This window comes from Coturnix japonica, chromosome 31 (assembly GCF_054131305.1).
Source record: "Coturnix japonica strain WE chromosome 31, WE-NBRP24, whole genome shotgun sequence".
NCBI classification, from domain to species: Eukaryota; Metazoa; Chordata; class Aves; order Galliformes; family Phasianidae; genus Coturnix; species Coturnix japonica.
In genome coordinates, this window is record NC_140693.1 from 3,621,164 (window position 1) to 3,636,508 (window position 15,345).

The following is a 15,345-nucleotide window of genomic DNA, read 5'->3' on the forward strand; positions in this document are numbered from 1 at the left end:
GCTCACAGCCTGATTTGTCCAGTGACACTCCATGAGCTGCTGCATGACTTTTGGTCCAGAGTAGCATCTACCATCTTCGGTCCACTATGCATCTTCGGCCCACCACAGCCCATCCCAGCACTGTTCTTCCTTTGCACACCCATGTGCCCACACAACATTGCATGCCCTTGTACTGATAATTGCTGCTATTCCTTCCCAGATTCAAGACTCTGCACTTGCTTTTGTTAAACCACTTCTTGTTTATTAGTGCCCAGCTCTCCAGTCTATCCAGGTCTTGCTGAATGGCAGCACAGACTTCAGGTGTGTCAGCCATTCCTCCCAGCTTTGTATCATAGATGTACTTACTGAGCGTGGACACTATCCCCTCATCAAGGTCATCAGTGAAGATACTGAACAAGACCAGACACATCAACAAACCCCGGGGAACACAGGTCTATAACTGGACGCTGTGCTGGTGATCAAAACCCTCTGAGCTCGGCCAGTCAGAGAGTTCTCAGCCCAGCTTACCATCCACTCATCTATCCCACACTTTCTCAGCTTTATTACCAGGATGTCATGTGAGACAGTATCAAAAGCCTTGCTGAAGTCAAGGTAGATGACATCCACTGCTCTCCCCACATCTACCCAGCTGGTGATGCCATCACAGAAGGCTGCAGGGTTGGCTGAGCATGACATTTCCCCGGTGAATCCAAGCTGTCTACTGCTGGTAAACTTCTTCCCTTCCAGTTGCCTGGAGATGGCATCCAGACCAAGCTGTTCCACCACCTTTCCAGGGAGAGGTGAGACTGACTGCCCTGCAGTTTACCGGATCCTCCTCCTTGCCCTTTCTGAAGACTGCAGTGTCACAGGCTCTCCTCCAGCTTTCAGGCACTTCTCCAAGACCTGTCAAAGATGATAAAGAGTTTGACAATCACCTCTGCCAGCTCCCTCCACACATGTGGATGCATCCCATCAGAGTCCATGGATTGTGCACGCTGATCCCAACCAGATGCTCTCAGATCACCCCCTCCTCACCCAGAGGGAAGCTCTCCATTTCTCAAGCTCTCTCTCTTCCCTCCAGGGCCCAGGAGTCCCAAGGGGCAGTCACTGAAGTGAAAACCAAAGTAAAGAAGGTGTTCAACATCTTCACCATCTCAGCATCACCCATTTCCAGGACACCCCCCTTCCCTATTTCCTTCTCTTAGGGATGCACCAATCCTGAGCTCCGAAGAAGCGCTATTTAAATGCTGCCCAGCTCTCATGGCCCCCTTACCTTTGAGCACTCTAGCCTGTGAGATACCTCCAAGTAGGCAACAGAAAAAAATCAAAGTAGGCTCTCTGGAAGTCCAGGGCCAAATTAGTTCTAGGCACATTGTTACCTCCACAGGTTAGCTGGATGCCTGGCACTGACCCCTTCCAATCCAGTACTTTCGACCCCCAGTTGCTGGCTCCAGGGGGTGTCTCTACTGCAGTTCTGGCTGAGGACTTTGCCCGAGGAGACAAATCACACTGCTTTTGAAACTCCCAAGTTTCAGGATTTCCTGCTTGTTTCAACACGCCAGGGAAACACGTGGGTGGCATGAGTTGGGCAGCAGGGTGCTGGCTGCAAGCACACAGAGACAGCAACTTCAGCCATCAGCACAGTCTGAGCCCGCCTGCAAGACCTTGCACACAGACCTCAGTGCCACGACTCCCCTAACTGAACACAGCAACCTGGAAATCCAACCCAAATGGAAATGTCCTTAGAGTACCATCACCCTGCACTCCACGCACTTCATCGTGCCCCAGAAACCAGAATCAAACCACACAGACCCTGACAATCACAGCTATGTCTGTTCTTCCCTAAAGAATCAAAGCTGCAGCAGGCCAGAAGTTTCAAGGAAGAAGAAGCGGCTCTTTTAACCATTTCCTGAGCAGTTTCTGAGGCTGTACGTGCAGTTTGATCACAGCCCGGCTGAGTCCTGGTCACACCCCGCTCCCTCTGACAACTAAGGGAATCAGCACAACGAATCTGAAGACAGAAGTGATAATGCAAACAAGGCGGGAAGATATTTGCTGAGTCTGGATCCTCAAACGCATTTCAGCTGGGAAAAAGGACAGAGATGCCCACCTTGTAAATTTGGGTCACCTCCTCCCAGATGCACCGCCACATCACCATTGTGAGAAACTCAAGTTTGGAGTTGTGCCAGATGTTCTCAGGTAAGTTTTGGACTGTTTTGTGTTTGCTTGAGACAGCTGCGTTCCCAACCAGTTCTGGAGAGTCCCTGCACAAGTCCATCCCTTGAACACATGGCAGGTGCTCAAAAACCAGCTCTGAAAGAAAGCAAAGTTGGTGTGTAATTTGTGATGGAGCTTGCAGATCTTAACAGCCAAATTAGAGCGACAGCAAAGTTGGAGGACAACTGGCAGAGCAATTGCTTTACCAGCTTTTCTGAAGTGCATTTTGACCTTAACAAAGTGTATGGGAAACTACTGATCACAGCCTGAACTTCTGATTGACCACCTGAGGCAAGCAATGAGTCAGCTGCAGGAGCACAGGTGAAGGTAATTCAGCTGTGCTACTGGAAGGGGTGGAGCTTGGCTCCAACTCTCCCAGATCTCATGTAAGGGCTGACCAGCTCTAAGGCAGGATTTCTTCCTCTGGTGATTTATTTTTTTTTTTGACTTTACTGTGGACCTTCAATGTTGGTGAGCATTTTCCCTTTATCCTTCTATCATATTAATCATTTCTATGAAGCATCTGTATACCCTGTGTTTACATTTACATTACATTACCTATTGGCTGTCTAAGTGTTCAGTTGTATAACTATACACACAGGGTCAAAACTAAAACAACACGTGTTTTATGTCTGCTCTTAGCAGCTTGGAAGGAACCAGGCTAGACCTTGTGGTAGGGCATTCTGTGCTGGGAAGTCAGCAGCACTGTGCGCATACAGCTGTTTATGCCAGGTGAGGCTGTGTGCACACGGTGTGTGGGAGCAAATGCTGCATTGGGAACATGTTAGCATGAAGCACAGAAATACATGCTCAGAGGTACTATGGGGCATGCTGGGTTTGATTGTTTCAAGACGTGAAATTAGAAGGCTGAACAGACATCATGTGCTTCTGGTTTGGAGAGGGGATTTTAATAAATGTATTTGAAGTTCTACAGAAACTTGGTTTTACAGCAGGCAGTGTCACATTAGTCCAGTCTTTTTCCTATCAACCTGAGGATAATATCACCAGATTAAATTGCTGGTACACCTCGATCCTCTGAGTTTTAAGAGCTTATGCTGTAGTTAAAAGTTGCTTTCAGACTTCCAAAGTGGGTCACCAGCACACGTACTGGCACTGTGAAAGCACATAAGACACAGCTGTTTGCTCTAAAACATTTATGATTACACAAGAAAGATAAAGCAATTGTAACTACTCACTGCCAAGGTAGGAATGAAGTAATGAAGCAAGCTTCCCAAATATGTGGGCACTGCAAGCTAGAATAATCCACTAATGGATTATTCCATTAGACCACTAATGGTCTTCTAATGCAATTCCTTCTAGATTTGGTTTTCCAAGTCCTGGGTGAAGGCAATAAACAATTAACAGTAACTGCTGGCAAATTCTTGTTTGAAGACTGCATTAGAAGAGTCTGCCTTATAAATACCGGACTGCTGCACACTGGTTCCTGCTGCATGAACAGGCAGGAATGGGAATCAGCAGAGCACACAGTCCGGCACATGGGGAAAAACCAGTAAGAACCAAACAAGGTAACACTTGATTTGGATTTGTTGAGATAGCTTCTATTTCTTTTCTTCAACAGGGTGCTAGTCTGAATTGTTCTGTGACCAGAAGGAATACATTGGGCAAAGAAACTTCTGATTAGCTTGGAAACCATCAGGGAGAACAAAAATGTTCCTGAACTGACTGATCCTCTCTACAAGCATTTCCATCATGTGGACGTTCAGGTGCAGATGGATTGATCTAAGAGTAGAGTAGAGGGTGTTATATGACAATATACAAGCTTTTGGCTGTGGTTAGACCCAGAAGATGGCTAAGCACCATGCCATACTGTACAGAACACCCCTTTGGCCAGCGTAAACCAGCTGTCCTAATTCTGTTCTTTCCCAGCTCCTTGGATCCTTTCCTGAGAACAGCTTTGTCTGTGCACAACATGCTTAGCAGGAGCTATAAACATTGGTGTGTTATCAGCATTGCTTTTCTCCTAGAACCAACACATTGCATCATACCTGACAAGCTGAAGAAAGCAGGTCTGTCCCAGCTGGAAATGAGCCACATTTACATTGCTTGGGCTTTTTGTTGTGTTTGTTTATTTATTTTGTAGTTGTTGTTGTTGGGTTTCTTTTGGGTTGTGCTAACGATGAGATTTGGTAGTATCAGAATGTATCTGGTGAAGGGGGAAACAGTATTTGTTGAGAACTTCTCTTAGTTGTAGAACTGTATCTGCTTGGATGACACTGACCTCCCTGAGCACCGACTTTCTTCCAGAAGTATTTTCTTGTCTTAGAGGAAAATGAGCGATGTCGTTAACTTTCTCCTACCCGATTCCTTCCTGGCTGTTGGCATGCACCAGCTGTTCCAAGTATCAGTGTGTACGTTAGGTATAACTTGTTTTTCGCTTTGCTTGTAGGTCTTTCAGGTTGCAGCCTATGAAGAAGAGGCACGTATAGCACTTGCAGCGCTGGATGCAGTTGAAGGCAAAACCGATGATGCTTTCCTAGCATTTGAAGCTATGAAGAATGTGGTTCACACTGGAATCTTGCCGAGGTTGGTTCCTAGCTTTCATTACCCCAAATGCTTTTTGTTACTTGCATTCCAGCTGATTCTCATTAATCTAAATACTGTTGCTTAGCTTTGGCAAAGAAAGGCAGATGAGTTTATGAATGATGGTGTGTTGGCAGAAGCACAAGAAGTGCACAAACCCTGTCTTCAAAGAAAGCACTGCCTAATGAAGATCATTGATGAATGCTCCTCAGATCTGTCAGTAGCTGACAAAGTCATTCTTGCTCTACAGCTTGTTTGGAGAGATGCCGTGGTGTTGCTTACAGCTACACTGTGGCACTGTTTCTTGCCAATGCCCAAATCCAGCTATGTGGGAAACACAGTAATGGCCCTCTCTTACTGAATGTGCTGCAAGTTTCAAAGCCAGCCATAATACTGCACAGGAGAAATGTGGATCTGTCTTTGCTAAAAAGGCAGGAAGGTCAATGGGACTGTATAATCTGTTTGGTGAGAAACAATCATGCTGCCTCCTAATGCACTGCCTGCTGGAATCCAAGCAAAACTAATACCAGAGCTTCTCTTCAGCGATTCTCCTTTAAACTTGAGCAAGTAGATGCTCCAAAGACCACTCAGAATTACTCAAAAATGACTTCTTCTTTAGCTGTTCTGTATGCCTAGTCCAAAATGTAGCAAGTGATGAATACTGTTGATCCTGTCAGAATCCTAACTCACAATGTCAACCTAGTGTGCTAGTATCTGTTGTTCAGGTGTGTAATTACATGCATTTCACATATCTAATACCTATAATATTTGTTATGCACCTGTCTGTTACATTTCAGAGACTGAGAGCAGTGTTCTGGTTGTCTCAGGAGCATGCAACTAAAGGATGACTTCTTGAACAGTAAAAGTTTCAGTAACAGCTACCATGGTAATAGACTGAGGTTAGTTGGTAAGAAGCACAGACTTCCCCCAAGTAATTTGAAACCAGTCCTCTTCAGTTGCTGGTTAATGTTTTCTGGGATGCCAAACCCTCACAGTTACTCAGTGATTCAGTAGTACACATTGCTGCAGACAGCTCAGCTCAGAAATAAGGGCACTGTGGGGTTAGTGTTGCTGTTCTGAAGTAATTCAGTCTTCACATTTGGCTCAATTTCTGTCCAAAGCTGAGATGATGACTGTGCCATCAGACAATCCTCCATCTAATGGTGCTATAATTGCTGATGAACCAGCACCTATCCCAGAGCAGAGAGCTCTTGCTGGCTTTCTCAAGCCACCTTCGATGTTCTTCTGTTATAAGAATAAGCCTGGATACGTACCTGAAGAGGGTGATGGTAAGGAGAGACCAAGTTGATTTTTGTGTTGCCTTTTTTGTGGGGAAAGGACATTTGGAACCGACAGATGCTGATACAGTTTGGACTGATGGGCAGCAATACTGCTGCCTCCTTCCTTTTGGGCGAGGATCGTGCGTCTCCCTTCCCAAATCTGTCTTGTGGCTCTCTTAATAAAATTACCAACACGCTGTTTTTTCTGGAAACACAAAACCTACGCCAGACCTCTAGGCTGAAAAGCTGTCAATAGTGTAATAAGGCACCTGTACACAAATAGGAATGGGAAGCTTGCTTGCTGACGCATAAAGCTCTTAACACTTATGCAGAAGTTTTTTGTATGCTTGCTGGGCTTGTAAGTCTGAAGGGCGTAACAGACTTAGACTTCTCTGTGTTTGGAACATCACTGAGTAAGAAAGAAGCCTTTACAAAAGCTTTGGTCACAAAATTCATAGGATTATTCTCACACCTCTGAGACGTGACTATTTTCACTCTGTGAGGAATAAAACATGCAGCAGAAGAAACACTCTCTGGCTCCTCTCACTGCACCTCAGGTCTTTTCAAACACTGGAAGGGAGACACAGATCTTACATTTCTCAGGGAGAGAAAGGAGTCACAGCTGTTTCCAAACCTGGAACCAGCTTCAGCTACTAAAACTCCAACCGTATTTGAATTAACTGATTTCAGAGAGAGATTTCAGAGGCAAACAGTACATCATTTTATGGAGTGATACTACTTCAAAGGTATAGCAGTCAACAACCTTTTTTTTTTTTTTTTTTTTTATAGTGCCAAATTGGCATTAAGTGAAAATTGAACAGGTTTTGGAGCTATTTCAACATTTTCCCCTTGATTTTTGCAGCTCCATGGAAGAGAAGAAGCTCTGATGGAGCAAGAAGCCTCTCTAGATAATCTAAAAGAGGTGCGGTAATGTAAGGACACTTATTGCGTTACTTGCCCTTTCACTTGGTGGTCATTATCTGAAGCCATGCTGTGTTTACCAGCTTTAATGCTTTCTTTAATGTACTTGAAACACAGAAATGGAAGTTTATCGGATCCTTTTAACACTAAAATGCAACTTGGCTTGTAATTGTTTCTAAAATGATCTGGTTCATCCTGTTTGGAATGTGATATTTCTACAGCAGAAGGATGCAGAAGTGAAAAGGCTTGAAATGCTGCTGAAGGAAATTGCCGAATGTCAGGACGACCTTGAGGAAGCAAATGAATCCATATGAAATCCATCGAGAGGAATTATTTCCTATGATCAGTAACTCTCCAAGTCTGAGTTAACACTGCTGGTTGTCTGAACGGGATGTCTGCAAAGCTGATGACTTGGTTTTTCTGTGACAGGAAGGGTGTGAATGCAGTCAATTACTTTCTCTCTCTGTGTTTCTGAGTTCTTGAGGCATTTGTGCAGTGTGGTCTCTACTGTTCTGTCACTTGTTTACAAGAAGAGAAAGGGTAAAGCAGTTGTTGGTTTAATCACTCTGCTGCTCAGGAACTTCGTCAAAGGATTTCGGAGTATTGTTTACCAAAAAAATCGAGTTTTCTGTACACAGATATTTGAGTATTTTTCTTTTATTTCAGGTAAATGACGGGATTCTAGGGAAGAAGTACTCAAATCAATAGATAAGGACAGCAGAAGCTTGTTTCATCTATCTTGAAGGTCAGGTGTTTTCTTATCTGGACAAGATTCCTTTGTAGGTCAGAAGAAAAACAGAATTCCTTGTTCTGTTTTGTTGTAGTGTAAATATCAGTTTATAGTGGCAGAGATGCGTAAGGATACTGGTGAAGTGGCACAACAGATGACACCTTTCATGCAGGAGGAAGTGAGGGCAGCATCAGGAAGGGATCAAGTAAGAGTTGGGCAAGGTGGGAAATTCACTCAAAAGCCATTCAGCAATGGAACATTCTCTGCATACCTGTTGAAATAAGGAAACTTTTCTAATTTCATTTGTTTCATGAGTTAATTAGTTGGAGAAAGAATAGATTCTATGAGGGGGAAGTGGGCAGTAAATGGAGAAAATAAAGCTTGTTGCTAGGACCATCTTTTGAATTTTATGGGGTGTCTGTATCTACTTCTTATCTATTTGACATATCATGCATCATTCAGTGGATAATGAGCAGAACTGATGTGCTCTGGCGCATGCCCATCTGCTCACGTTTTGGCTTGGAAGATCATCAAGTTGAAAGCTGAAATAGCTGATGATGTGACTATATTACAACTACCACCGAATTCTGAAGTTGATGGGCTCCTGACTGCTCTTAAGGATTGGATCTCAGATGAGCACCTGAGCAAACTCCAAAGAGAAGAAAGCAAGGACGGTCAGAAGCCTCAGTCTGCTGGAAGAACCCACATCCAGGAGAAGGTAGAGGGACTGGAATTTGCTCTGCTTCATATGTTTTCAGATTCACGTATGTATTGATTGATTTTGAGAATGGGAAAAGTCAGCCTGTTTAGTGTAGACTTTGGATAGAGCAATGAAAGCCTAACAACAGTTACTAATGCAGTACTAATCCCAGCAGTCAAATGCAATGGCTGATTTGCCACTTGTAAAATAGAGCCATCATTTTGAAGGGAAAGTGTCATGTCCAGTCTCAGCTTGCAAGATTCAGCCTTTTATTACCTGTATGTGTAACACTGTATTTTATGTGTAACACTGTACATAACTGTTTTTTTTTTTTTTTCTACAGAGATGCTCACACCCAATTGAAAATACTTTAATGTCTCTGTTGGATCTTGAAGTTTCAGTGAATGACTTATGACAGATCATACTATGTGAGACTGAAAACCTTTCCTTCCATCTCTCCAGGGACACCAAGGCATGGAAATCAATGCGGTGTTCAGGAGTTCTACTTGTACTGCTTTCCTTCATTCTCTGAAGGGTTTGTAGGCACTGGTGTTGGTCGTGGTGGTTGAGCTCACACGATGCATCTCCGCTTTGCATGCAAACCTGTGTAAAGCTTAAAAATCTGCCTAGGTTGTGATAATTCTTTGACCTCTACAGGACCTGATGAGTGAGTGTTTGCAAATACAGTCTGACAAAGTTGTGTGTTTTGTATGTGAAGTACAAATACAAAGGGGATATTATCAGGGTGTACGTAGGATGGAAGCTCGGCTGTCTTTGCAAAATTCATAATGCAGAGATGGAAAAATACAGCAAGAAGAAACCACTTCTCATGAGCTGAACTTTCCCAAGATCATGTTTGATGTTTTTGCACTGTGTATCAAAACACACTTTTACACACACATGCGATCGCTGTTGCAGCAGTGTCTGAGCATCTCAGGAAATATGTTTTCATCAGCGTGTTTAGCAGACTATGAGGTAGGGAAGGAAACAGGTTTTTGTTCACTGTATGTGTGAGGTGAGCTGAGATTAATGGCAAAGTGTGACAAAGCAGCACGGGGATTTTGGCTTTGTGCTCTGCCAAATGTCTCACAGACTCAATTGCTGTTTCTCTTGCCAGTGAGGAGCTATTTGAAATGATCACGCTGTAAAGTTTGGTTCTGAAGTAATATTTCTGTACAGTTTATGATGAAAATGAGCATTGCTGGACCTCACCTGAATGGAGATCTGAAGGTTCAAGTTGAGATCTGTAAATGCTTTTGCTGCATGTGACTTTGGGCATCTGCACAGGACAGCTTAGGTAGCACTGACTGAAACAGGGTTTCCTCTGGAACCAGAGGCAGCTCCATATACCGTCAGAGTATCATGGGCCCTCACTTCCCAGTCTCTTTGTGCAGTCAGTGTTGATAAGGCCTTGTGCTGATGGTGTTCAGTCTCTTTTGTAACACAAGTAGTATCCTCTGTACAGAGTCTGCTGTGATACGAGGTCAAACCATTTGCTGCTTCACATTTAATCCTTAGGGGAACAGAGTTGACTGGAGTTCCACGTGTTTTCATGTTTACAGATATTAGATGGGTCCCATGGCTCATTTCCCACTCGGTTAGGAATTTGGAAGCACCGTGGAGGAGTTACATGCAAATCACAATCAGTTGGACTAAAAGGGGTGACAGAAGGGGTCAGAGGGATGGTGTCACTGTGCAGGGAGCACCAGAAAGCCAGGATGACCAGAAAAAACTCTCAACCCAACTGTGAAGTCTAACAGGTCCAAGGACTGATATCAGTCACAACACACAACCACAACAAACCATTTAGATGTTCTGCTTCTGCCTTTGTAGCTCTATGGACAGACAGACCGCACAGATGTGTGGTGCTCATGGGTACGTCTCAGCAAACCAGTGGTGGAGGAGCACATTTGGCTGCAACATCCATCCTGCTTCCCTCGAGATGTTGGTCTCCAGCAGGTGACGCTGTGATTCAACTTTTGCCACCCGAGGAACTTTTTCCTGTGCGCTTTAATTTCCTCTGCTCCAGGTGATCAGTGCTATTGCAAGAGACTGAGAGAGATTTCTCATCAGGAAATTAAGGACGTTAGATTGGTTCCCTTGATCTACATTCTTTGCAGTGCAGAACTAATGAATGGCTGCATGAAATAGACGCAGTGAAAGCTAAATGACAGCTTTGGATGGAGAAGAACGGGAGTGGCTGCTGTCCTGAAAGTCATGGCTCTTATTCAGGTGCATGAGCCCTTTCCTCCTCTAATAACAGAGGCTTCCCAGATGCTGAAGCCTGCATGGTCTGAAACGACCCAGTTTGTAACTTCTTTACTTTCTGAAGGAAGATACCAGAAAGGTTTTGTATTTTCTTTGGTGTGGAAGACCTTCCTTTTGGAATGCCAGTGTGTGTCCCTCTTGTTTAGTCACCTAAATATATCCAGTAAGGGTCTGTTTTCTGGTGCACCTGATGGATTCTATCAGATGAGCACAGAATCTGGTACGCTGGGATACAGTTTTATTTTAAACAGAGATATCAAGTTGTGCTGAAAACAAGTGAGGCAAACAGAAATACCAAATATAAAGCAGTGTGATTCTTCTCTAGGAATGCCCTAATCTGTCACCAGCATTCATTTGTGTTGTGTCAGCAACCTCAGCACTGAGTTATGAGAGGTGAATGGCAGAAACAGTTACTTGGAGTTCTTTTCTTCCTTCCAACTTCTTTTTCTGGCCATACGGTTAGCATGGTTTTACTCCTTGCAGAGTAGGCACAGTAATTAGGAAACAGACAACTCTGCACAGGAAACCTCAGCAGGACTGATGGTATCGGGCATGGCTTGGAAGAAGAATTCCATGCCCAGTGCATTGAGCAGTAGTCATTTTGAAATGCTAGATGCCTTGGTTTGAAAGTGTTGTTAAGGCAGAAGTCTGGAAGTCCAAATGCACATTGTCTGTCACTCAACTGTAAATGTGTTTGGCTTGAATCGCCCTGTGGAGCCCTCACTGGCTTGCACAAAACCGAGTGTCACCAGCCAAGCAGGACAGTGAAAAGGCACATGCACAGCTCATCAGTTTCCCTTCCCAGCAGATGCTGGTTCAGTGCAGAGCTCACAGAGTGACCTCAGCCTGCAGCTCAGCAGTTCTCACCTACATCAATGCTCTCAGCTCACTGGGCTCACCTGAGCTGAGAACTGACCACTCACCTGACAGTGCAGCTGACTTGCGGAATCAAACTCCATAACCACCAAGTAGTTATAAAGCAGGTATGTTTAATGAGTGATGCGCACACACCCTGGTGCAAGGGGGAGAGCTCCACCTCACTTGCACACCGTCAGGAGAAAGCGTGCTACAGATGTAGGCTGAACTAATACATCATCAGTAGTTGGCAGGAATTGGGATACATATTCATGACATTCCTCAGACCCCATTAGCACGCAGTCCCTCCCCCGCTGTGTGTGCATAGTGAGTCGTGGGGGTGGTGGTGGGATGAAGGCTCATCATCTTCCTTGCTGTAAACTTTCAACCCTGCAAAAGGGGCACCCCCCAAACTGGTTCCAGTTTGCCCTGTGGACATCCAGTCACCTCACTGTACTCAGGCTGTTGCATCCTTATCTTTATGGCCTTCATCCCCCTTGTTATTCCACACCCAGTGTCTGTACTCCCCATTCTTCTTTTACCAGACTACTCTTCCCTCCCACCCCCCGTCCCAGTTTCTGTGACAGTTTCTTTCTCTCCCTCACTGTGGGGCCCTTCTCTCATCCTTCACATCAGGTAGATCAAGCAGCAAGATTTGAGGTGATTCAAATAGATTTAGACTGGCAGAACAAGGTTGAATTGTTTCTTTCCCAATGGGCCAGTGAGACCTCAGGCCATCAAGGAAGAGGCATGACATTATAAGTGTGGTGGAGACCGAGGGGTGGACTTAACTATGGATGCTATTGCACAGGTTATTCATGACTGACACATGTGTGCCATGTTTAAGCAAGAGGATGAAACCTCTCTGGGGGGAAGGGTGATGGCAGAAGGACAAATATGGGGAGGCGTGGCAGGTTGATTATATCACCTTGCCACAATCTCACAATGGTGTTATGCGCTTGCCATGGTGGCTTGAAACACACGCAGTACCCCATGCTACCGCCCAAAACACCATACTGGGTCTTGAGAAACAAGTCCTGTGTTGACATGGCACCCCAGAAAGAATTGAATATCATAATGGGTCTCCTTTTAAATATTCCCTTATAAATACTTGGGCCAAAGATCATGGCACTGAGTGGGTTTATCGTATCCCCTACCATGCACCAGCCTCTGGTAAGATTGAATGATACCATGGGTTGTTGAAAGCTATGTTGAAAGCAATGGGTGGTGGAACATTGAAGCACAGGGAGAAGCATTGGGCAGAAGCCACTTGGTTGGTCAATACTAGAGGATCTGTCAATTGTGATGGTCCTAGCCAATCCATCCCCCTGCATACTGCAGAGGGAGATGAGGTCCCTGTAGTGCATGTAAAGAACATGTTGGGAAAAGCAGTTTGGGTCCTTCCAGCCTCTGGAAAGGGCAAACCTCTCCGTGGAACTGCTTTTCCCCAGGGAGCTGGGTGCATTCGGTGGGTGCACAGGGAAGTCCAGTGTGTACCACAAGGGAATTTGATGCTGGGGGAGTGCCGTCAGTGATTTCATGTATATATACGTATATAGGAGTGTGTATATGTAACACATGTTAATTATTGTTTCTTCCTATACAGCTAACCAGTTGAGGTAAAAGAAGCTCAGCAACTCCTCTCTTTGGATCATGGAATCTCCTTTAAAATAAGGGGCTTTGGAAGCTGATCTGTGACCCCAAATCCCCCCAAATGACCTCAAAAGACCCCAAATGACCCCAAATGACCCATAAATGACCCTAAAGCCATGGCCATGGTAAAGCTGAGAAAACCAACACAGGAATGTTGTGACACGCCAATGGGTTCTGTTCCTTTTATTGCGGGGCTGGGTGCATGGGGATCGCTGCATCAACCCACACACCCAGACAAGTAGTGACTACCCACTGATAGGCATAGCCTATCCGTGGTCATTCATTCCATTGATAGGCATAGCCTATCCGTGGTCATTCATTCCATTGATAGGCATAGCCTATCCGTGGTCATTCATACCATTGCTAGGCATAGCCTATCCGTGGTCATTCATTCCATTGATAGGCATAGCCTATCCGTGGTCATTCATACCATTGCTAGGCATAGCCTATCCGTGGTCATTCATACCATTGCTAGGCATAGCCTTTCTGTGGTCATTCATTCCAAGAACATGGGCAGAAATTCCAAGCATTAATTAACATTTCTGATGGTGGTGGGATGAATGCTAATAGCCATTCTTGCTGTAAATGCCCAACCCTTTAAAGGGGGCTGCCCAGGGCGGTTCCCGCTGATGTTACATCCACCTGAGGCATCTGTTCTGCCATCTTATCTTCAACACCAGCACATTTCTACTTTCTAATCTTCCCTTGACAGCAAACTCTGTGGCCAACTCCCAGTTCTGTTCCTGAGCTGATATTAACGCCAGCCCTTTGTCCTTCAGGCTGTATCTGCCCAAGTTGTGCAAGAGGCTATCCGCAAAACGTAAAACAGCTGCTCTCATGATTGACAACCCTAAACCTGACCCAAACGCTATCCCAAACACTAGACCTAACCCTAACCATAATTGAACGCCTAAGCCTAACACAAACCCAACATAGACACAAACCCAAACCCCAAACCTAAAACCAACCCTCAAGAACCAAACCCCAAACCTAAAACCAACCTAAAGAACCCAAACCCAACATAGACACAAACCCAAACCCCAAACCTAAAACCAACCCTCAAGAACCCAAACCCAACAGAGACACAAACCCCAAACCCAAACCTTAAAACAACCCTCAAGAACCCAAACCCAAACCCACAAACACAAAATCCAAACCCCAAACCTAAAAACCTTAAAGAACCCAAACCCAACAGAGACACAAACCCAAACCCCAAACCTAAAACCAACCCTAAAGAACCCAAACCCAACAGAGACACAAACCCAAACCCCAAACCAAAAACCAACCCTACCCCAAACCCAACATAGACACAAACCCAAACCCCAAACCTAAAACCAACCCTAAAGAACCCAAACCAACACAGACATAAACACAAATCCCAAACCTAAACCAACCTAAAGAACCCAAACACAAGAGAGACACAAACACAGACCCCAAACCTAAAACCAACCCTCAAGAACCCAAACCCAACAGAGACACAAACACAGACCACAAACCTAAAAGTAAACCTAAATGACCCAAACCCAACAGAGACACAAACCCAAACGCCAAACCTAAAAACAACCCTCAAGAACCCAAACCCAAACCCACAAACACAAAATCCAAACCCAAAACCTAAAATCCTTAAAGAACCCAAACCCCAAACCTAAAAACAACCCTCAAGAACCCAAACCCAACAGAGACACAAACCTAAACCCCAAACCAAAAACCAACCCTACCCCAAACCCAACATAGACACAAATCCAAACCCCAAACCTAAAACCAACCTTAATGAACCCAAACCCAACATAGACATAAACACAAATCCCAAACCTAAAACCAACCTAAAGAACCCAAACCCAGCAGAGACACAAACACAAACGCCAAACCTAAAACCAACCCTCAAGAACCCAAACCAACAGAGACAGAAACACAAACCCCAAACCTAAAAACAACCCTCAAGAACCCAAACCCAACAGAGACACAAACCCAAACCCCAAACCTAAAAACAACCCTAAAGAACCCAAACCCAATAGAGACACAAACCCAAACCCCAAACCTAAAACCAACCCTAAAGAACCCAAACACAACAGAGACACAAACACAAACCCCAAACCTAAAAACAACCCTCAAGAACCCAAACCCAACACAGACACAAACCCAAACTCCAAACCTAAAAACAACCCTCAAGAACCCAAACCCAACATAGACACAAACCCAAA